This window comes from Nannospalax galili, unplaced genomic scaffold (assembly GCF_000622305.1).
Source record: "Nannospalax galili isolate Female #2095 unplaced genomic scaffold, S.galili_v1.0 scaffold451, whole genome shotgun sequence".
Taxonomy (NCBI): Eukaryota; Metazoa; Chordata; class Mammalia; order Rodentia; family Spalacidae; genus Nannospalax; species Nannospalax galili.
In genome coordinates, this window is record NW_008331662.1 from 382,272 (window position 1) to 405,901 (window position 23,630).

The following is a 23,630-nucleotide window of genomic DNA, read 5'->3' on the forward strand; positions in this document are numbered from 1 at the left end:
TAAGTTTTTTAAAAATCACAATTGAATAATAAAAAAACACAGTTCAATTTGAAAATGGATATTTCTCCAGAGAAGATATATAAAATACTAATAAACACAGGGAAAAGTGCTCAACATCTTTAGCCAACAGAAATAGAAGTCAAAACCCCATAAGTTTTTTAAAAATCACAATTGAATAATAAAAAAACACAGTTCAATTTGAAAATGGATATTTCTCCAGAGAAGATATATAAAATACTAATAAACACAGGGAAAAGTGCTCAACATCTTTAGCCAACAGAAACAGAAGTCAAAACCCCAGTGAGATAGCCCTCACACATATACTAGGGTAGAAATGATTGATGATGATGATGATGATAACAATAAAAATGTTGGCAAGGTCATGGGGAAGTCTCTCATGGCTCTTAAACATTTCCAGTAGAAATGTGAAGTGGTACTGCAATTTGGGGAAACAATCTGGCAATTCCTGAAAAGGTTGAAAATAGAATAATCATGTGCATTAGTTACTTTTCTCATCACTGTGACAAAATGCCTAACAGAAACAACCAACGGGAGGTTGGCTCACTATGTCAGAGGGCTCAGGCTGTCAGGGTGGGGCAGGTATGGCAGAGCAGCTCACATCATGTAGAGAAGTAAGATGGAGAGGAAATGCTGGTGCTTAGCTCTCGTTCTTCCTTTTAACCTTTAATTCTGTCTGCCCCACCCATTCCTAGTCCACAGAATGGTGCATTGCTCCCCCCCCCATCCCCCAGCTAATCCTCTCTGGAAGCTTCCTCACAGATGCACCCGGAGGTGCATCTCACCAGTCTCTTCCTAGGTGATTCTAAATCCAGTCCATTGACAAGGAAGATTAATTCACATGTTATGTGGCTCAGCTATTGTATTTCTAAGTATATAGTTTTTAGATGTATTTGTCTACTCATTCATTTGTGTGTGTGTGTGTGTGTGTGTGTGTGTGTGCGCATGGGGCATGTGTGTGTATAGGTGTGCACTCCTGTGTGCATGCACAGATGCAAGAAGAGATACCAGGCAATCCTCTAACATTCTCCCTGAACCTGGGGTTCACATTTTCTCACTCGGCCAGCCATCCCCATTTCCACCCCTCTCAGAGTTGGGGTTAGAGGTGTGCATGACATGCCCAGCTTGTCACACTGGTGCTGGGATCTGAAATCTAGTCCACACAAATTGCACAAGTTCTTTTAAGTGCTGAGCCATTTCTCCATCCCCTATGTATATACCTAATAGAAATGAAGACATATCTACACAAAACTTATACATGAATTTCATAGGTGCAGGATACATATTAGCCTCAAAGTGAAAACAACTCAAATGTCTACCAGCTGATGAAGAGATAAATACAATATGGTAGGTCTATAGAATGGACTATCATGATGCACCAATGGTGTATCAGTGATACTGCAGCATGCATAATTTTTTTACAACATTGTGCTTAATGAAAGAAGATGAGACAGAAAATACCAAAATTTTCTTTACTCTTATATACTACTCAGAACAGAACTTCTGATGCTAGGTGTGTGTGTGTGTCTGTGTGTGTGTGTGTGTGTGTAGTTTGTACACAGGAGGCAGGTATTACACACATACTAATCCTTTTCTGAGTAGATACCAAGTGGACACACTATAATTTAACTCAGTTGCATCAGACCCCACAGATTGAAGGCTCGGTTCTACAAACCTCTTCCTGCCTCCACATTAGATGCTAATTGTAAGCTCCAGATTGTAACTTGTGCTTCTGACTGACTAGCCATGAATCAGGGTTGTCACAGTCGCTCCCTCACATTAACTATAGTGGCACACAGATTTCAGGGGCACACTTAATTTACATTGAGCCATTTATCATAAAGGATATTACAGGGGTTATAGAAAGACCCCAGGAAAGAGGCAAGATCAAGTAGGGGGTGAAGGCTCAGATCTTCTGTATCTGCTTCAGGTCAGTCCCAGGGCACTTTTCCAGAAGCTAGCTCTGCTAGTCCATGTTTTTAGGCTTTTGTGGGGGCATGGTTGATTATATCATAGAGTATTGGTGATCAACTCAATCCTTCAACCCCTCAGCCCTCCTTAGAGGTGAAGGGGTGGGTGAGGTTGAGAACTCCAAAGTTCTAAGCACAGGATTGGTTCCCCTGGAGCAATCAGCCCTTAGGCTGAGGCTGTCCAGGAGCCTGAACACCTCTCATCTAGTTAGTAGAAAAAAGCCATTCTCACTTAGAGGTCCTGAGGCCTTCTGGAGTTATGTACCAGAAACCAGGGTCAGGCACTAAGTATGTATTTCTTATTACTAATATATCAGAGTTTCGAAGTCCACTCCCTGCTTTCTGACTATGGAAACCTACAGCAAAGCAGTTCATACCCAAGAAAATACTGGCACATTACTAGAATACCTTTCAGTCACTAGTCATCAGTCTAGTTATTGTCATATTGTAAGAAAATGCCTCCCCATGTGCACTCACTAAGGCTTGTAGGCCTCCATTCTTTCCAGGTTCCCAAGGCAAGCATGGCGTTCATACACATACATCTCCACTCTTTCAGGTATTCCTACAACTGAAGTAAGAGACAGTGTTAGCTCTGATTCTGAGCATCTTTCCAGGTATTCAGAATGCCGGATTCCTATCATTACATGTCACATCTGTTCATAGTCCTTTATCTTCAACTACTATTCTCCCTCTGCTTGTACTCAAACTTCCTACCTCTGAAGTACAATTTGGCCATTAAATTGATCTATAGTGAAAGTGGCAATTCTAGTCTAGCACGTGCCTCCACCTTAGACCACTCCCAATTAATTAGGGTAGGTTGACATAGGGGTAGAATGGGTGAGCAAATTTTACCGCCCCGGGATAGAGCCTCATTCACACTGGCCCTAATTTTGTCAGAGGGTGTGCAGACGCAATCTGCCCCATGAGGCTATTAGGAATCCTGACATAAAATTTGAAAATGGGGTTGGCTTATTTCACCAGTGCTTGTTGGAGTTTGGGGCTTTGGTCTCTTCCAGGACTAAGTAGTGTTATCTGGAGTTGGTTTTTGAGGCTCCAACCCATTGTCAATGAGCCATCACAAATGTTTAATTCCACGATGACCCCTGGGTCTTTTCAGATGTCCTATGAGGAAAATTCCCCAGAAGATTTAACGGGCTTACAGTCAGAAATGTTAGTAAAGGACTTTTGCAACTTGATCCCCAACTCTAGAACTGAGCTTCCTTGTTCTCTATCAGAAAATTGGCCACAGGCCTGGGACAGAAGCAAAATTATCTTGTGGGAGATCAGAGCTGTCTTTCCAAGGAGTAAAGGGGTCCAGACATTATTGTTGGTGCAGAGACCCAGAGGGAAAATTGAGACGTGCCTGGTTTAAAGAGATCAGACATTACCCTTAGGAGGAATCAGAGTGAAATAAGAAGCATGCCATTGAATGTTCCCGTGGTTCTGCACTTGCCACCCATGGATCCTTCTGAGAATACTATAATAGGAAATGGTTATGGCAAAGAGTTGATTCAGGCCTAACCCTTACACTATCCTTTTCTTCTGCAATTACCATGCAGCAGGTGAGACAGCTACTCTTTGAGATTAGACTGTATAGAAATCATTTTGAATAATCTGTGATGTATTTCTCTTCTTTCATTTTTTTGGTGCTAGAGATGTCTCCCAAACTTGTCACCAGTATCTATATGGAATGTGTGCATTTTGAATGCATGTGAATAACATCTTTATGTTTTGATTTGACCTTAAGAAAAATTAGTGAGTCTCGAGCATAGAAAGTGTTAGAAGTCTTAGGTCTGAGAGGAAGTAAATAACTTGAAAGAATGTAAATAGAATTTGGGGTAGTTTGGCTAGAAGACAGTCATTAGAGTAGATCATTGGATTTTCTGGTTTTCAGAAATTTGCAATGAAAGAAAATCTTATTTTAACTTTTAGTAACAAATACATGGAGGAACTGGTTAAAACTGACCTATTTGAGTTTAAAAATTTTTAAATGTAATTACATTTCTTTCTTGGGAATCATGCCTGCTTTTACCATCAGGTAGTGGAGAAAATGCTGAGGTGATATGGACAGGAAAGGAAGTATCGGCATTAAGCCAGCACACTCCACACTTGGCAAAAGTTGAATAGTTATAGCCAGCATTCTTCCTCACCTTCCCGGATCTACTAACCCACCCATGGGAGACTTCATTAGTCCTCTTCATGTTGCTTGTAAGCACCCCACCCCCAAACTTGAAGGCCTGCAGGCCAACCTCTCAGGTCTAAGTCTCCTTAACCATTAGATAGTCAATCTTTCAATTGCCTGATCTATTTTTTTATCAAATTATTTTTCTGAGGATGGTGTCTCTGCCCAGTGGCTCAGTCAGTAAAGTGCTTGTCCCATAAGCACGAAGCTCTGAGTTTGATTCCCAGCACCCATGTAAAAATGCCAGGTGCAGTGTTATCTATAACCACAGTGCTAGGAGGTAGAGACAGGAGGTTGGGTAGGTTTTCTGGCCAATTATTCTAGGCAAAATGGCAAGCTCCAGGTTCAATGAGAGACCCCGACTCAAAAAATTAAGGTAGAGAGCTATTGAAGCACACACACACACATACATGTACACACAGGCGCTTCCCTGATACATACACAAACAGGCATACACTCACACAGAGTTGATGTGATGCCAGCCCCCCCCCAATAAATTTCTAGTTATGTTGTTTAAAAAATCTTTTAGGGGCTGGAGAGATGGCTCAGCAGTTAAGAACACTGACTGTTCTCACAGAAGACCAGAGTTCAAATCCCAGCACCCACATGGCAGCTAACAACTGTCCATAACTCCAGTTCCAGGGGATCTGACAGCTTCTTCTGTCTTCCCTGAGCATTGCACGACATGGGTGCACTTACCTACATGCAGGCATTACACGCATACACTTAAAATAAAAATAATAAATAAAATATTTTTTAAAACTATTAAAATATCTTTTAAACTTTTATTTATTTAGGTTGGGGGGGTTGTTTGTTTGTTTGTTTTTCTGACACAGGGTCTCACTATGTAGCTCCAGCTGGCCTTAAACCCTCTATGTTGATTATCCCAGGCTGGCCTTGATCACACAGAGATCTGCCTGCCTCTGCCTCCCAAATATTGGGACTAAAGGTGTTTACCATCATGCCTGGCTATCTATCTATCTATCTATCTATCTATCTATCTATCTATCTATCTATCATCTATCATCTATCTATCATCATCATCATCTATCTATCATCTATCATTTAATCTATCGTGTGTGTGTGTGTGTGTGTGTGTGTGTGTGTGTACACTATGCCATACATCTGGAGAGCAGAAGACAACATGCAGAAGTTGGTTTTCTCCTTCCACCAGATGGGTTCTGGGGACCATACTAGTTGTTGGGCCTGGTGGCAGGCACCTTTACTCACTGAGACATCTTTCAGGTCCTAGTTGTGCTCTTTTATGGTACTAGGAATGGAATTCAGGGTCTTATGGGTTCTGGGCATGTACTCTACCACTAATCTATGTCCCTAAGCCCCTAAAATAAAATTCTAACCTCACAGTTTCCGAAGTAAAGAAGTGTCCATTTTCTCTTCCTGTGCCCGGACCACGCATGGAGAGCTGGATTCAATTCTCAGTGCCACATGAAAGTTTTCTGTGTTGTTACTGCAGATTTTTGGGGCTGCGTTCTTTCCACTTCCAGCCTCATCTCTTTCACTCTCAGATATAAGAAAATGCAATATGTAAAATAAAAAGAAATTGAGAAGTAGCCAAGAGGTTATTTTAAAAATTGCCTTTCTCTCCAAATTCTTGGAACATTGTGTGTGAATCAGGCTTCCGTTAGAGTAATTCTTCCTTAGGAGAATTCTGGATGCATATAGACCTGTGATTCACCCTACAGACTTTAAATCAACCCAGTCTTGTTCCATACACATCAGCCTTAAGCCTAGTGCATCTAGAACAACTATACATTAAACAGAGGTCAGAAACCATTTCATATAAGCATAGTTTCAAGTGTACAGTGAAATTCCAGTTGAGGATACTCATGCTAGAAATGCTTTTCATATCATTTAGTTTTACTAAAAGGGAGACCAAGGCTCAAGGAGGTTGTGGTGAGAATAAACTGATTTGGAGGGAACTTTCTGGGTTGTATTCTCTTCTCACTGATTATTGGTTATCCATAAAATAAGAAAATAGGTTCCATATCACCAAGGCATTTGTCTGCCTTACTTGAGATGGAAGAGACATATATATATATATATATATATATATGTCAATTTCATAGACTATTTAAAAGGCTTTCCTCATTTTCCTTACCTCTTTATTGAAAAAACATTTACCAAGACATTTTTATGTGCTAGATTCAATTCAAAATACTAAGCAGTGAATAAACAGAAAAACAAGACCCTTTCCTTCACAGAACTTATCCCTTTCTTCCAGTATGTTATTTTTATAACAGTATTTTGTGAATTGAGAGAATTCTTGCCTTAATTCCTAGATAGCCAGCATCCAAGATATCCCAACACTCACTTCCTGGTGTAATGCCTTCCCAAGCAGCTCTGTGTGGCAGAGTTCTTCAGAAGTGACATTGCATTACTTTGAGTTTCTCATAAAAACCTTTGGAACTGTGTCTTCATGTCCCTTGGATCACTTCTGCAAGGGGAAGGCCTCCAGACAGCCCTGCGGAGAGGCCTCGAGTCATGAGAAGCCCAGGCTTCCCTTTCCCTGTCAGCACTAACTCCCCAATGTGTAAGGGAGTCATCCTTGGAAGCAGACTTTCCAGACTCACTCAAGCCTTCAGATACTGCATCTCTGGCTGACATCATGACCACAGCCTCATGATAGAGCCTAAGCCCAAACTGTCAGCTAAGCTCATCCAAAATTCCTTACTTACAGAAGTATGAGAAATAGTAATGTTTATTGTTCTTTTACACCACTAAGTTTTAGGATAACATTATGCAATGTTAGATAACTGGTATCTGCCCCCAGAGTCACAGTTTTCAGAAATCCCCCTATAGAAATCCAATCTGTATAGTAAGAATCGGAAAGAAAATACTAGTGTGATGGTGCCTGTTATCTCAGCAGTTGGGAGGCAGAAGCACAGGCTCCTGCAAGTTTGAGGCCAGCCTGGTCTACACAGTGTGTTCTGGGTCATTCAGAGTTATAAAACAAAACAATAACTAGTAACAGTAACAAAATCGGCCATTTCAAACCCCTACATTTTTTTGGTTTTGTGTTTGTTTGTTTGTTTTGTAGGTGGGGTTTTATGTAGTCCACTAGGCTGGGCTCCCTCAAACTCCCTGTGTAGCTGAGGATGACTGTGAACTCATCTTCCTCCTGCCGCTACCTCGAAAGTGCTGTTATAGGCATCTACCATTACCCCTGGCCTCAATTCATAGCTCCTGATGGAGCTTTCCATGTTGTGGGCAGTCTCAGACATTCAGGGTTTCCAAATGTGAGTAGAAAATGACCAAAGGAAGTGTTAAGATTCTAACATGGGGAGAGAGCCCCAGATGATTGAGAAGGCAACCGTCATAATAAAGAAGGTCACAGCCGTCAGTTTAGCAGTGGGCATGGTGACAGGAAACACTGTGGAAAGTACAGCAACTCAGCAAGACTATTTGATAATAATTTATTTTCATCAAGAAAAGAAAAACATATCCTTGGTAGTGTGCCAGTTCTCAACAAGCTAATTCACAAGCGAGGCTTTCTTTTGGAAAACAGATAATTAAATCTTTCTGAAGTTTTTGCTCCCTACCTACAGTAGTCATTATGATTGTTCACAAATATTCTGGTTCTCTTTTCTTCCTGACCTATGGTGGATTTAAAAAAAATTAGAATCTTATGAATCCAAATTGGCCTTGAAGTAGAGAATAGCTGCCTATCTCCACCTCTTCTCTAGAGAGCTGGAATTATAGGTGGGTACCACTACACCCAGGTAATCTAGTGCTGGGGATTGAACCAAGGCAAACGCTACCAAATGAGCTACTTCCCTAGTTTATGCTAATTATAGTTTCCTACCTATTTGAAGGTGATGTCACATTATTTGCTCTGACTGACAAAATGTAAATAGAAACACTAAGGTCAAAAGGTTCAACAGGCTTATCCTTTCCTTCTTAGGAAAACCAGCCACGCCCCTTACCTGGGCTGCTTCGTCATCCTGGGGCTCACAATGGAGATGACAAAGGTATAGGATGGGGCTTCCAGCTCTCATGATAGCATGCCATGAATAAGAAATACGTCTTCAAATTTAAGTTACTGAAACTTGGGTGCTGTCTGTAATCCCAGCCTAGTTTGACCTATTTGACATATTAAGAATCGAAGTTCATGTTCATTAGTCCTGTTGTAGAGTGCGGTCCTCTGAGCACAACAGCTGCCCTCTTCATTAGATCAACTGTGCCTATTTGCAAGAGGTCACCAGGGCCAGGCCTCTTGACTCCTGACTTCCCTGAGAGAAGGAGAGAGTGGGGAGGGTCAGTGGACCCTTACCTGAGATTCCAGCCACTCTCCTCAGCCATTTGTAAGCAATTCTACCCTAACTGTGTGGGAGAAAGGTTAGCTGGAGGGGAGCTCTACATATGTAGCCACTGTGGGTGAAGACTTTCCAGGTCAACGGCTTTGGACTGCCTCATGTGCCTGCCAGTAACCCTTCCCCCATGCTCTGTAAGTAAGCCCAGTAAACTCCCTAGTTCCTCAGAGTAAACTCAGTCATTCTTTGGTTTGTCCTTCGGACAGTATGAGAAGGGGGTAGATGCCGTTACATGTTCCTGGAGAAATAATTCTCAAAATGCTTGTCTCTTTGGATGTTGGCTTAGGAACTTTCTATTGGTTAAGAGCTGCTATGAGTCTGGCTGGGAGCAAGGTATCTTCTAACCTACAACTCTCATTTTCATAACAAACTTGAGAGTCAGGTATTACTAAACTCATTGTACTTACACAGATCCTGAGAAATGAGCTGCTTTTTTTTTTCTCCTAGCTTACTGGCAAGAAGAGAACTGGGCCAGGAAGCCAGATTTTATGACTATGGAACTCCAGCAGAGCTACTATGCTGCGCTGAGTCTCCCGTTACCAATTACGAACCCAGGCAATTTTATCCTGTGTAGTAACTCAGATGTCACCTCTTCCAGGATTAGTCACTTTTGCGTCCTCCTTGACTCTCCTTTTCTATTTTCTCCGAGAAGTAGGCTGTTCAAAGATTTCCCTCATCATGTTCTGCATAAGAGGTAATTACTGCTTTCCCGCTTACCAGTAAGAAAATAGATACTTGGTAAGCAGGTCTGGTAAGCATTTTATATACATTGCAATGCGATAAATGTTTTAAAAGTGGGAAGTTGAAGCACAGGCAAGTTGTATAAACTGTCTAAAGGTTCAGTTACTAACCTTTGGTGGGTGGAATTTAAATTTCTGTTCCCCTGACTCCAAGTCCTTGTAGCTCTCCCCATGGTCTTAGTCACTATATCTCTGTGGTTACTAGGGGAGGGGAATCCTCAAGCAGATAGAGAGGATTATGGAACCCTGTAGCTCGACTGCCCGGAATTTCTCTGCAAATATTTTCCCATCTCCAAAGACTCAATCACTATGAGAGGACAGTGTCCTCCAAGCTCGTCAGAGTCAGCCCTGAAGTGAGACCAGCTGGAAGTGATCATTTATTCTTCATCTTTTGTTTGCATGTAGGAAGTGCTCAGTATGTGTTCATTCATGCATTTCAGTTTTTCCATAGATAAGCAAGGTCTGTATAGCTTCTGGCTTCAAGGCAGCTTCAGATATTTTTATTTTATGTGTATAAGTGCCTGCATGTAGGTAGGGGCACCCATGTCATGCAATGCCCTGGAGGTCAGAAGAGGGTGTCAGATCCTGTGGAACTGGAATTACAGATAGTTGTTAGCCACCGTGTGGGTGCTGGGAACTGAACCTGGGTCTTCTGCAAGAGCAGCCAGTGCTCTTAACTGCTGAGCCATCTCTCCAGCCCCTAAGCTTCAGATATTTGATGGATCCTCTGGTTAGGCACTTCTGGCATATACACTGGCCATTTTAGTGCATCTTCTAATGTAACACAATCAAGGGTTTCTTATACGTGTTAATTTATTTTAATTATTCTTCGTTTATTCTCACTTTATACTGTAGTTACAGATTAGCAATGAAAGTCCCATATTCTAGCAAACCTCAGTCCCAGACAAACCAAGACTGTTGGTAATCCTAGATAATGTGTTTTTTCCCCTGAAAGCATGTGTGTATGTATGTTACAGTGTCTAAATATTTAATTTCATGATGGCAAGGGGAATGTTACAAAATATTTATGGTCAAAAAATGGGAAATTGAGCCCAATAGGTTGAAGACCCATTGCTAGAGAAAAGACCTGACTCAGAATGGTTCAGAAGAAGACCTGTTTCCACAGACTTTCCAAACGGGGAACACCCACGCCTGAGCCCCAGACCTTCTGGCAAAGATAAGATTTGTACCTTATCTATGTGTTTTGGGGTGGGTATTTGACATGTGTATTCCTAGCACTTGTGGCCTCCAGCAAAACATCCTAATGGACGCATGAGATTTTAACCCTAAAAAAGCATAGAGGAGAACTTTGTCTCACCTATTTTCCTTTTTCTTTCAACATGCCTAGATTCTCATGGTCTCTGCATCCTCACGCTAAAAGCAGTCTGCAGATCATCTAGGTTTGTGTGGGTTCTGGTCTGACAGGCTTTGATTCTGCCCCCTGCTCTGACCAGATCTTTCTGTATCTAAGCTTGCTGCATGATAATAATAATTACTTATGATAATTACTGATGATAATAATAATAGCTGTCTCACTGTGTTAATGTGAAGAATACATAAAAGAAATGGACTAATGTCACTTAGAAGATGTGTAATCAACTTTAGCATCATTGATTCTAGGCCTACCTAGATCTATCCTTTCTAGTAAGTAATCTGTAAGTCAAAAGTACTTATTTGGGGGGCTGAAGAGATGGCTAAGTTACAGTTACTTGCTGCTCTTGCAGAGGACCCAAGTTTGGTCAATGCAGCTCACAACCACCTATACCTTCAATTCCAAGAGACCCGACACCCCTTTCTGGCCTCTGTGGGCACCTGTATGCATTTGGTGCACATACAGACAAGCAGGCACCTACACATGTAAATAAAAACTGAAAAAAAATTTAAAGAACTCATTTGGGATTTCTTGACCTTCTGTTTGACTTAAGCCGTTGATTTCCTATGGCTGGCAAGAAAGTCGTCTACTCTGAGAGGCAATTACACGGTAGGCAGTGAGTGACTAGTAGATCAGCCTCTTAGTCTGTCTGCATTTTAAAATGTATTAACCTTTGCCAAAAGATTGTCTGTGAAATTGTTTTCAATTGAAGGGAGAGTGACAGACTATTTCTCAATGCCTCCACTGAAAAGTACATATTTTTCAGTGTCCTCCAAAATTCACATGATAAAGCATCAACTGCTAGTTCTTCAGAATGTATTTGAAGATAGGATTTTAAAAATCATTTTATTTTTTTATTTTATGTGTATGAGTGTTATGTCTGCATGTAGTCAGGTGCACCCGTGTCGTGCAATGCCTGAGGAGGACAGAAGAGGGTTTCAGATCCCCTGGAACTGGAGTTACAAGCAGTAGTTAGATGCCATGTGGGTGCTGGGAACCAAACCTGGGTCCTCTGCAAGCGCAACCAGTGCTCTTAACCGCTGAGTCATCTCTCCAGTCCCTGAAGATAGGATTTTTAAAATAATAACTAAAAGGACTGGGATGTAGCTCAGTTGAAAGAGTGCCAAATAGTATAAGAAAGCCCTGTGTTCCATTCTTAGCACTATAAACTGGGGATGATGAGCACACACCTGTAATTCTAGCACTCGAGAGGTGGAGGCAGGAGGGTTAAATTTAAGGTCACTCTCACTCTGTAGTGAGTTTGAGGTCAATTGATACATGAGCCAGGCTCAAAACTAAACTAAACTAAGCTAATAGTTAAAGCTAGGTGAAGTCACTGGAGTGAGCCCCAAGTCAATATGCTTAGTGTCTTCATAAGACAAGAAGATTTTACATAGATGCATAAAAGGAAGACCATGTAAAGACATAGGCAAAAGGTGACTGGCTACAAGCCCAGAAAGAAAGACCAGAAGACACCAGTGCTGCTGACACCTTGATCTATGAGGTTCAGCCTTCAGAATGGTGAGAAAATACATTTCCATGGTTTAAGCCACCCAGGCTTCGGCACTTCGTTATGGCAGCCCTGGAAGTCTGATGTGCTTTCTACTCTTGACATGGATTTTTTTGTATTGATTTAAGATCCTGGGACTAAATCCCAGCTGTTTATTTAATTCCCTGTTCTTTTTAAAAATCCTTGTAGAAAATCCTGAGCCTCAATCTGTAGATTCACAATGAGGAAAAGAATGAATATTTGCTAAGGTTTCGTACATCCACAGTAATTTATGCGTGGCTATCATCACAGTAATTTATGAGTGATTATCAATACAGAAACTGAAGGCCACAGAGGTTACATGTCAACTAAGGTAATCAGGCTTTCAACAAATGCTTATTAAATATCTATTAAACTGACTGGGCCTGGCGGCACCCGCTTATAATTTAAGCTCTTGGGACATGGTGATCAGTACAAGTTTTGAAACCTACAAGTCTATAGAGTGAGTACTAGGCTACATAGTGAGACCCTGTTTCAACAAAACAAAAACCAGAACAAAACAGATATCTTCCCATGTCTATTGGGAAAAGAAGACATCAAACAAGCCTCCAGATGCAAGAGAGAGAGAGAGAGAAAGGGAGAAAAAGAGAAAGAGGGGAGGGGGCGTTAGGAGAGGTATTTTCAAGATTTTTGTGGGAACACTGAGCAAAGGCATACCATGTCGCATCTTTAAGTTAAGGCCAAGTGTCTGAAGGAATCATCCCACATGCTAAACCCTGAGAAATCAGGTAGCAGTGAGTAAAGCAGGGGTACTGGAGGCCTTCCCCAGGCAAGAACAAGGTGGTGGGCACTTTACTTTCGTCTTAGGGGCTAAGCCTGGGAGCTTCTTCCCATTCCAGTGGGAGACCTTATGGTACTTTCTCCCTACTGTTTGGTCTGTAGCAGACACTGGAGTTTGGATTACCTTTTTTCTTGGTTTTTATTTTTTCATCTTAAATTTATTTTTATTTTTGAATGTGTTTCAGATCTTTATACAAACATATATTGTACATCAAAGTCTTTTTTCTTGTTGTCTTCTGCCACAGAAGCCAGAAAATAAATATATCTATCCTCATTTCAATGTTTCCAGAAGGTACTAAACCTCTCACCGGGGGGTGGCTTCCACGCCCCTTGTTATTTTTTTGCAGCTGAACAAGACCCTAATTGGTTCATTCATTGTCCCACCTCCTGGTGACAAAACAAACAAAAACAACAAGAAAAAACTGAGCTTGCACTTTTATGCCTTAACTTTGGAGGACTGCAGCTGCTTCCTGTATGGCCTTGTGTCTCTTCCCTTGTTTTTCCTTCTTTTCTTTCTTTTTTGATCTGTGAGACAGGGTCTTGCTGTAGCTCAGGTTGGCCTGGAACTTGTGACTCTCCCGCTTTATTCTTTCAAGTGCCGAGATTACAGATATGCAGCACCATGTTCGGTTGTACATCCTGTTTCATGTCAGGCTAACCCTGGTTGGAAAGCTCCAGGCATTACCACAAATTCAAGCTGAATCATATTTGTAGTCCTGTATATTCTTTATTGCAGAGCCAGCTGCCTTTTGAAGTACCCTAATTTAAACACCCGAGGCTCTCTTGTTGATGCTCCTTGTTAAAACAGGTTAAAAGTACTCAAGAAAGTGGCTCTTTCCCAAAGTCTGAGCACCATAAAAACGGCACAGATGAACTTAAAGCTCTTTTGGCTAAAGGGAGACTAGAAAAGGAAAAAGTAAAGAGGGAATGGCTAAAGTGCACAGGAGTCAAGGTGTACGTCCTCTCATGAAGCCCAGGAGAGTGGAAGGGACAGTTAGTCTCCTGAAATAAGCCTTTCCTTGACATGGAAAGTTCCTCCATCTTCCACTTTCTTCCCAGTACAACTTTAGTCCCATAGAGGCATTTGTGAAACAGGTTTTGCTCCACAGTATAATTTTAAAAGTCTTTTCTCTCTGAAAAAGACTACCCTTTCATTTGTAGGGAACTTTGCCCTTGGAACAAGATTTGAGTCTTTGTAAACCAAAACTACATGCTTACCTTATTATAGAAAATGTTCTCTGAGTCAGAAATTCTGATCCTTATAAAGCTGATCCTCAAAGAGCCAGATAAGTAGCCACCTGGGCTTGGCAGCATGACCAGTGGAACTGGAGAGATCTCTGGAGAAAATCTGCAAATAAGGACAGCCACCTCCCACCCAGAGATGTGAGACCCCTGCACCGCTTCCTGCTGGGGGCATGGCATCAGCCACCATTCTGGGATAAGTGGGCAAAAATCACTGTAGATGGATCATGGAGAGCTTCTTTTGGTCACAAACAGCAGAGCCCCCTCCTCCCCCGCGAAGCCCTCCAGGAGAGAGAAGCTTTAACCAGATGTACACTGTAACTGGGAAATTCTTCAGGGTTAAGGCAGCTCTAGGAACTGGCTTTGTTTCTTTCATGGTCAGTGTCATGTCCCTCTGTCATTTCTTGGCCTTTTTCCTATGATGTGTCTGTTCTGTTTTCCTCTTTTTATCAGCAGACCAATTAATTCCTCAGTCCAAATGCCAGCGAGCTAGAGCAAATGGCTTTGCTCATTGGTCTTGCCCTTTGAATAGAGCTCTCTTCACAAGGGATCTTCACGAGCCGTCAACCAGTTGACAGACTGGCTGTCTCAGGCCAGCCTCTCCTCCACCCTTTGTCATTTGTACAGACACCAGCCCAATGTGACTTCCCTGATCCTGGGGGCTATGGATTTGGCCGTTCCCATTAGAAGTAATTGCTGGGTAGCACAGTCCCTGGGACTTGCATTTAGGCCACAGAGGTCCCAATTTGCTTGAGTAGTTAGCACTTGGATTTCCTTATCTGTAATAAAGGACCATACATAATTTATTTCACAAGGTTGCAGTGAATGGAGAAAAGGCATAAGCAAAAGTGCTTTGTAACCTGTTAAATATTATATGAATGATGTTGATAGCAAAAAGGGTAACTAACCTCTGGAGTAATTTTGACCCTTTTGGCCTTGCAGAAAGGCCGCCTGTTCATCTAGGGAGGGAACAGTGATAGGGAACAATGCTGAGGGTCTTGGGGGAAGGCAGCTTCTATTACCTTGTACTAAGGGGGATGTTTAGAAGTAGCTTGGCAGGAGTTCTGGTACTCAGGCTCTCACAAAGCTCTGAGGTGTGTGTGTGTGTGTGTGTGTGTGTGTGTGTGTGTATGTGTGTGTGTGTAAAATTGGAGAACCTGTTTCTGTTCAGTCTCACCTTGCTCATGTCCTCACTTCACTATTAACCTCTCTAAAAAAGTGTTTAAAGACAAAGAGTAAAGCACACAGGAAGTAAGAAAATTAGAGCTGAAAAGGGAGAGGTGACAGTGAATAGGCTTAAGTAAGGAGATACTGGGTGTGAGTTCCCAGAAGGGTTGGGCCCTTCAGCCCACAGAACTAAACTGCTGGGGAATTTTGGCTCAAAGCTAAACATCCTGTAGCTGCCAGGAAATATCTGGCCCTTTGTATAAAAAGTGGCCCTGACCTTGGGCAGAGCTACATCTGGGCACCTTGGGACCCCCTGACTCATTGCAGAGGGAGCCAGTTAGGGTATGAATCTTGACCCAAGTACAGTGGCTTTGTTATTAGGTTTACCAAGTCCTCCCCACCCCCCACCCCCCTGCCTGCCACCCCCACACACTGAAAGGGAAAGGTAACTGAATGAATAGGTGCTGTTTTCAAGACTCTTTGCCCCAAATCTAATAGGGATCCTGATCCAAGCATGGTGGTACATGCCTATAATTTCAGCACTTGGGAGGCAGAGGTAGGAGGATTAGGAGTTCAAGGGCAGCCTCAGTTATATATTAAGTTTGAAGCCAGTCTAGGCTCCATGAAGCTCTGTCTAAGACAAACTCACAAAAACAAACAAACCAGGGTCCTATTTGAATAGGCTCAGATTGCTTACATTTAGTTTGAACTAACTGAAGCATACAGTGAACATTCATAATTTATCCATAAAAGCAAATTTTCAAAAAGGCACTGTGAGCTGTGATGCTTTGGTCCGGCACAGACTATCTACTAAATTCTCACGGCTGAAATGGGCCAGTGTGGCACCATGTGGGGTGGCAAGATTAAACAGGAGGCAAGACAAGTGGAAGCAAACTTTTGACATGTTCTTTTGAGAAGGATACAGGAAGACCAAGCAAGAGTAGATAGGGAGGGGAAGAAACAGATGACTCACTCTCCCTATATTTGGCTAACCTCCTCACTGGCACTGTGGATAGGACTGCTGGGGGTCCTGACTTTCTTCTCCCAGCGCTTTTTGCTCTCTGTTAATTAGGGCACTGGAGAAATTGCCGTGATAATTATAGTGTCTAGACTTGGGAAGCTACAGAAGGCAGTAAGAGAATATTTAATTGCAGAGCTGAGAAGACACGTGACGATGACAGGATTTTGAGTCTTCTTTGAGAACAATGCTGTACTGAATTGTGTTTCCCAGAGTGTCCTGACGCTGTCTGTTATGTGAAGGAGGGTCTTGGGTGTTTTGTCTGAGCATATAAGGGTGTCAAACTTCTCATTTTTGTTGCAGGTGTGACTTAGTGGTAGAACACATGCTAAAGGCCCCAGATTCCGTTTTTAGCATTGAAAACAGAGCAGGGACTGGGAATGTGTTTGTTGGTAGAGTGCTTGCAAAGCATGCGCAGCACCCTGGGTTGGTTCCCCAGCACTGTATAAAACTGAATGTAGTAATGCATTCCTATGCTCCAAGTATTTGGGAGGTAGAGGCAGGAAGATCGGAAGTTCAAGGTCATCCTTGGCTACATAGCACATTGAAGACCTGGGATATATGGGACCCTATCTCAAAAACAAAAACATTAACAAACAAAACAAAAAAACTTTACTTCTTCAATGAGATTCCAAGGGTCTGTAGAGGAAGCCGGTGCTGTGGTGCTGTGCTCTTGATCACTTTTACCTTTGGAGTGTGCCATTTTAAAGAGTGTAGGGACAGATGCTAAGTTTTGTTGGTTTTGTGTTGTTTATTTTGAGACAGGATCTCATACAGTCCAAACCGACCTCAAACTCACTATGTAGTTGAAGATGACCTTGTAGTTGAAGATACCCATCCTCCTGCTTCCACCTCCCAAGTGCTGGGATTACAGGCATGTACTACCTCACCCACTTTTATGCCTTGTGCCTCTTAGGCAGGCACTCTACCAATTCAGCCATATGCAGTCAAGATGTTCTCTTTCTAGCCCAGGCTAAAAGGATACTGACTGGGTCTTTCGAAGAGGTGAGAAAAGTGATCAAGTAAGGAAATCTGCCGTCTTGCCAAGCTTGGCCATTATATTTCCCCTTCTTCATTAAATTACATGCTTTTCTAAAAGGATGGTTAGTGGTAGAATGGAACAGAATGATTTCCTATCCAATGTATCTTTGCCTGTAGGCATCCAATCAAGTAGAAATCCCTCTTAATCAGCATTTCCCTGCTTGGAGTAGGCAAAAATAATTGATGTTTGTAATGACGGCTGGGGTGTGTCAGGCCATTCCCATCTCATTCCTTTTACTTTTTCCAAATGGAAGCAGTACTGTTCTTTCTGCTGATTACACATGCAAATCTACCTCACTGTGAAATTTCAACATTGAAAAATGGGCAAGTGAGAAAACCTTACCTTATAGTTAACTCCCAATGAAGTATTGTATAGCTTAGTATAGATAATTCCTTGATAATTCCTTGAAATTTCATGCATATAAAATACATTTCTAGAGGCTGGTGAGATGGCTCATCACTCAAGAGCACTGGCTGCTCTTGTGGAAGACTTAGGTATCCCAACACCCACTTGGTGACTAACCACCGTCCTAACTCCAGTTCCAGGGGATCCGATGCCCTATTCTGACCTCTCCAGGCATTTCACGACATAGGTACACTTGCATTCATGCAGGCAATACACTCATACACATAAAATAAAAATAATAAAATATTTAAAAATACATTTTTATAAGTATGTATGTACACAGAATACAACTATGAAGATAGAGCATGCACATACTTCCAGTGACCTGACTTTTTACTTAATGTATTGTAAACATTCATATAAACACAGTGCTCCATCTTAACCTCTCTAATAATAAATAAAGTCTTCTGTTGTGTAAATTCATGATAATTGATTTTACTAAGCATCTGTTCATATTAGGTTACATCCTAGTATTTGTATTAGATTCAGTTCTACAGTGACAACTTACCAGTTCTCTGATTTTGCATAAGAAGACAGATTATATCTTTTTAAAAAATCAACTTTATTGAAAATGTATTTTATGGACCATGAACTAAAACCATTAAAAATACAAGGTATGAGTTTTGACAAAAGTATCCATCCATGTAACCTCTACTTTTGTCAAGCCTAGAAAGTTTCCATTACTTCAACAAGCTCCCTCAAGTAAGTGATGGTGGCACTGTAAACCTAGCACTGAGGCAAGAGTGAAACTTTCAGGTCAGCTTAGGCTATCTAGCGAATTTGAGGCCAGGTTCAGCCTCCCCCACAAAGGATGCCTCATGCCCCTTTGCAGTTAACACCCAGCCTTGTCCCTGGCCCCAGGCAACCACTCTTCTGCTTCTGCTATTATAGGTTGCCATACTTTTTCTAGAATTTCATATATGAGAAAGTATACAATATACTCTTTTTTGAGTCTGGCTTCTTTTTCATAGCATGTTTCAAAGATGTATCCATGCAGCTGCCTTTATGAGTAGATAGTTTCTTTTTATTGCTTATTAGCATTAGTATAGATGTACCACAATTTATCCATTCACTTTGTGAATATATAGATTATTTCTAATTTTGGCTATTATAAACTTACTATGAATTTTTGGAAGATATATTTTAATTCATCTTGCATAAGAGCTTCCTAAGCAGCTGCCAATTTTTGCATAGTGGTTGTACCATTTGACATTCCTATCATCCATGTTAAGAGTTCCAGAAAGTCCATCTAACTTTAGTCATCTATTGGAGCATAGTGGGCAGAAGAGGGAGTCGGATCCCCTGGAACTGGAGTTATGGATGGTTGTTAGCTGCCATGTGGGTACTGGGAACTAAACCTGGGTCCTCTGTAAAAGCAGCCAGTGCTCTTAACCACTGAGCCATCTCTCCAGTCCCATGTTATCATGGTGTTAATTGGCGTTTCCATGACTGATGATGACAAGCATCCGTCACAAGCTTTTGATCATGGATATATCTTATTTTAATATGCACCTGTTCAAATGTGTTGCCCAATTAGAAAACAAGGTTGTCATTTATTATTGACGTATGAGTTCTTTATGTAATTCAAATATAAGTTATTTGTAAGAGGTGTACATTGCAAATATTTTCTCCCAATCTATGGCTTGCTCTTTTATTTTTATCTATGTGTACATGTTTGAGTGTGTGCAAGTATGTGTGTGTGGAGGCTAGAGGTTGACATAAGGTATTGTCATCACTCATTGTCCATCTTATTTTTTGAGACAGGGTCTCTCACTGAACCTGGAGCTTAAAGATTACGCTAGAATGGCTGGCCAGCAAGCCCCAGGGTCTTCCTGTCTGTGCCTGCCCAGCTTTGGGATTCCAGGTGCACACCCTGTGCCTGGCCTTTCCATTCAATTCAGGTCCTCACTCTTGCACAACCCCTTTATCCACTGAGTCATCTCCCCAGCCCCATTTTAATTTTTAAACAATGATTTCCAAGAGAAAAAGCTTTTCATTTTAATGAAGCCCATGAATTCTTTTTGAGAGAGGGAGGGAGGGAGCAAAGTGGTGAGTCTGGTTTTAGTGAAGAGAATTTACAAAATCCCAATCCCTTGAAAACCGTCAACTGTGTGCTAGATGTTGTATTAGGTAAAAGACACCTTTCTCTTGGTGCCTTGGTCAACAGAATTTGCTGTATTTCTGTGTTCTTATGAAGTAACTGAAATTTAAATGCCATTTAAAGTTTTTTTCTTTAAAATGTACTTCATTGGAACTAATTTCTCTCTAATTGGATTTAAGGTCCACTTCATAGGATGTAGCCCATACCTGACATTGATATTAAGCTGAGGAGCCTGAGGCTAGACAGGTCACAGGCCATAGGGAAGAGCCTAATTCTATCTTTCTACTAAATAGTTACCATTTAAACTGATAATGACTTATTGTTATACCCATAGATTAACGCATCTCTCAGTTCTCACCGGAGAAGTTTCCTTATGCAACAGATGATGATTAACACAGAAACCCATTACTGGCCAATGTGCAGAGAACAAGAGGCTACAGTGTGCTTATCCCTGAATAGGACACCTATTTCACCTTTTTCAAACATCTGCCCCCTAAGGCTCAGGAATCATTGTGGAAGAGGAGGTGGAAATATTGTAAGAGTCCAGGCGGTGGATGATCACAAGGAAACAGAGTTTTCCACACAGTTGGTCAGTTACTCATATGAACTCACAGCAATGGTGACAGCATGTGCAAGTCCCATTCAAGCTCAAACCAGACAAAATCCAAGAATAGACATGGGGAAGTGTATAAGAAACCCCAACCCCACCTAAGGAACTTTTGGCAACTGATAGCTACTACAAGGGAGAGAGAGAGAGTCTCTGTAAAAGATGGGATTCTAGGTAGGTTAACCAGGCTCTATTGGATGGACCTACACTGAAGGACATTTAGAGACACAAATTAGACTTTATAGAGCTTATAATATGTATAATATAGTACATTAAATTTGGCAGGGGGCAGTAAGGGGAGGTGTGGATAGGGGAGGGAATCTAAACACCATCAAATTATATTGCATGAACATTACAAAAATTCAATAAAATGTTTAAAATGTGACTTAATTAGGAAATATAAGGAAAAAGAACATTGTTATGTTGCTGCTGACCATTTATATAGGAATTTTTCCTAGAGAAGGAAAAAACATAGTTCTTTCAGAGAGAACACACATATGCGTGCACATGTAAAACCCCTGTAAACAATGATGTTGAGACTCCTGAGGGAAAAATAAGCCGTCTAAAGTCAGAAAATGATGACAGAGCATCTATCTAGTTACTGGCTTTAAGGAGAGTGGCAGAATGCCAAGGTAGACTACAAGGTTGTTTTCCCAGGTTCATTTCACCATGCTCAATCATCCAGGTATTCAGAAACCTCTGTAGCCATGGTCCAAGTGGGCCTGGCTATGGTTCAAGAGTGAGGCATCGTCCACATGACACTGGTTTTGACTCATGTAAAATGAAAAGAGTAGTGGGGTCATAAAAGCTTCCGCCCAGATGTCAAAGGCAGGCTTGGGAGGCCAAGCAATGTGAAGAAGGATTGTGGTTCCCATGAGCGCCTTCTGAAAGGACAGCCCATGGGACAAAGAATGAGGCAAAAGCTGTGACAGAGACCCCGGAAGTTAGAGATGCAGGAAGGCGGGGCATCTGCTGAGGAAAGCCACAGGATGTGAGCAGAGCCAGTCCAAGACAAGCGTACATTGGCAGAACTGCCTGCATCTCTCATTGCTATGCCTCTTCTGCTTCCTTTGGGAATGGGGATGCTTACCGTACGCCATAGCTCATTGCATATCACCACTGCAAGTACATATGTAGCTTGCTGTTTGATTTTTATAGGCGCTAACAATGAAGTTTGCTTTGAGTCTCAGAAACACTTTGGACTTGGACTTTCAAGCAATAGAACTGTTAAGATTATTCAGACCTCTGAAAACGAACTAAATATATTTGCATTGTGATATATTCATAAGCCTTTGAGGTCCTAGTGTGGAGTCTGGAGTGTTACCCAAAGGCTCATGTGTTGAAGGCTTGTCCCCAGCTAGTCCTATTGGGAGGTGTTAGAAATGTTAGTGTAAGGCCTAGATGGAGGAAGCAGGTCACTGGGGGTATGACTTTGAAGGGGACTTCTTGTCTGCTTTCCTCTGCTTTCCAGAAGCCATGAGGTGAGCAGTTTTCCTCTCCCGTGTGCTCCCCATTCTGATGTTCTGCCTCACCACAGGTCCAGAGAGAAGAGAGCTAAAAGGTCATGGACCTCTGAAATTATGAGCCCAAGAGGTCCTTCTTTTAAGTTGATTTTCTCTGCTGTTTTACAGTGATGAAAGGCTGGTTGACACAGGTACATGCTAACTACGTGACTTGCTACCACTGACCTGGCAGTCTAGTGCTTGCTACGTTTCTCCATGTAAAGCCATTCCCCTTAACCTTCCTTCCCACACTGTACTATAGTCTTGGAAGGAAGTAGACAGGTTTCAAACATCTTCCTTCTTTTTCTTTTCTTTTTAAAGACAAGGTCTTGCTATGCAGTCCAGGCTGGCCTTGAACTCATGTTCTTCTTGAGTTCTTGGCTCAGAACTGTGTGCCAGCACACTTGGCTTAGGTTTATAATGTTTAAATAAAGTAGGGAATTATTTTTATGGCTGCAGCATGAAGTACAAATATTTTACAATTTGAGGGCAGATTATGTAGCTCAGTAGTATTAGTGCTTGCTTAGCAGATTTGAAGTTCTGGGTTTGATCCCCAGCATTGGGAAATTTTGTTGGAAGCAAAATGCGGTGACAAAAATGGAAAGGGGAGGAGAAGTAGAGCAAAGGGAATGAAGAGCTACTGTGCTAAATTTATCAGCTATCACAGGAAACCAACGACACTATATTGAAAATAATTAGAAGCCAGCCATGATGGCTTATGCCTCTAATCATAGCACACAGGAGTTGAGATAGGAGGATCATTATGAGTTCAAGGCTAGCATGAGCTACATAGTGAGTTTCAGGTCCGTGTGAGTGACACTGTGAGAACCTTTCTGCACCCCCGCCCCAAATTATAAATTTGAGTACTTATTTAAAAATGTATTCAGGGCCAGCAAGACGGGTCAACAGGTAAAGGTGCTTGCCACCACACCGGACAACCTGAGTTTCATCCCTAGAACATGCGCAGTGGAAGAGAGAATCGACTCCCATAGATTGTTCTCTGACCTTCACACATGTACTGTGGTGCCTGTACCCCCACCTCCCACCCAAATAAATAAATAAATATAAAAAAATTAAGGCTAAAAAGGGGTGTCAAGATGGCTTAGTGGGTAAAGGAACTTGCTGCCAAGCCTAACAACCTGAGTTCGATCTCCAGAATCCACATGGCAGAAGGAAAAAATCAGCTGCTGCGGCTCGTCCTCTAACCTTAACAGGAGGTCTGTGGCATGTATGTGCATACATTAGATAAGTAAATAAGGGGCTGGAGAGTTAGCTCAGCCGTTAAGAGCACTGGCTGTTCCTGCAGAGGACCCAGGTTTGAATCCTGGCACCCACATGGCGGCAAACAACAGTCCATGACTCCAGTCCCAGAGGATCTGATGCCTGAGGGCACTGTACGACACGGGTGCACTTGCATACATGCAGGTGTATCACTCATATACATAAAAAAAAAAATCCCCAAAGGAAACAGAAGAGGTCAGATGCCCTGGAACTGAAGTTATAGACGATTGTTCTTAGCCATGTGGGTGCTTCAGTTCAAACCTGGGTCCTCTGCAAGAACAGCCAGTGCTCTTAACCACTGAGCCTCTCTCCAGCCCCAAAGC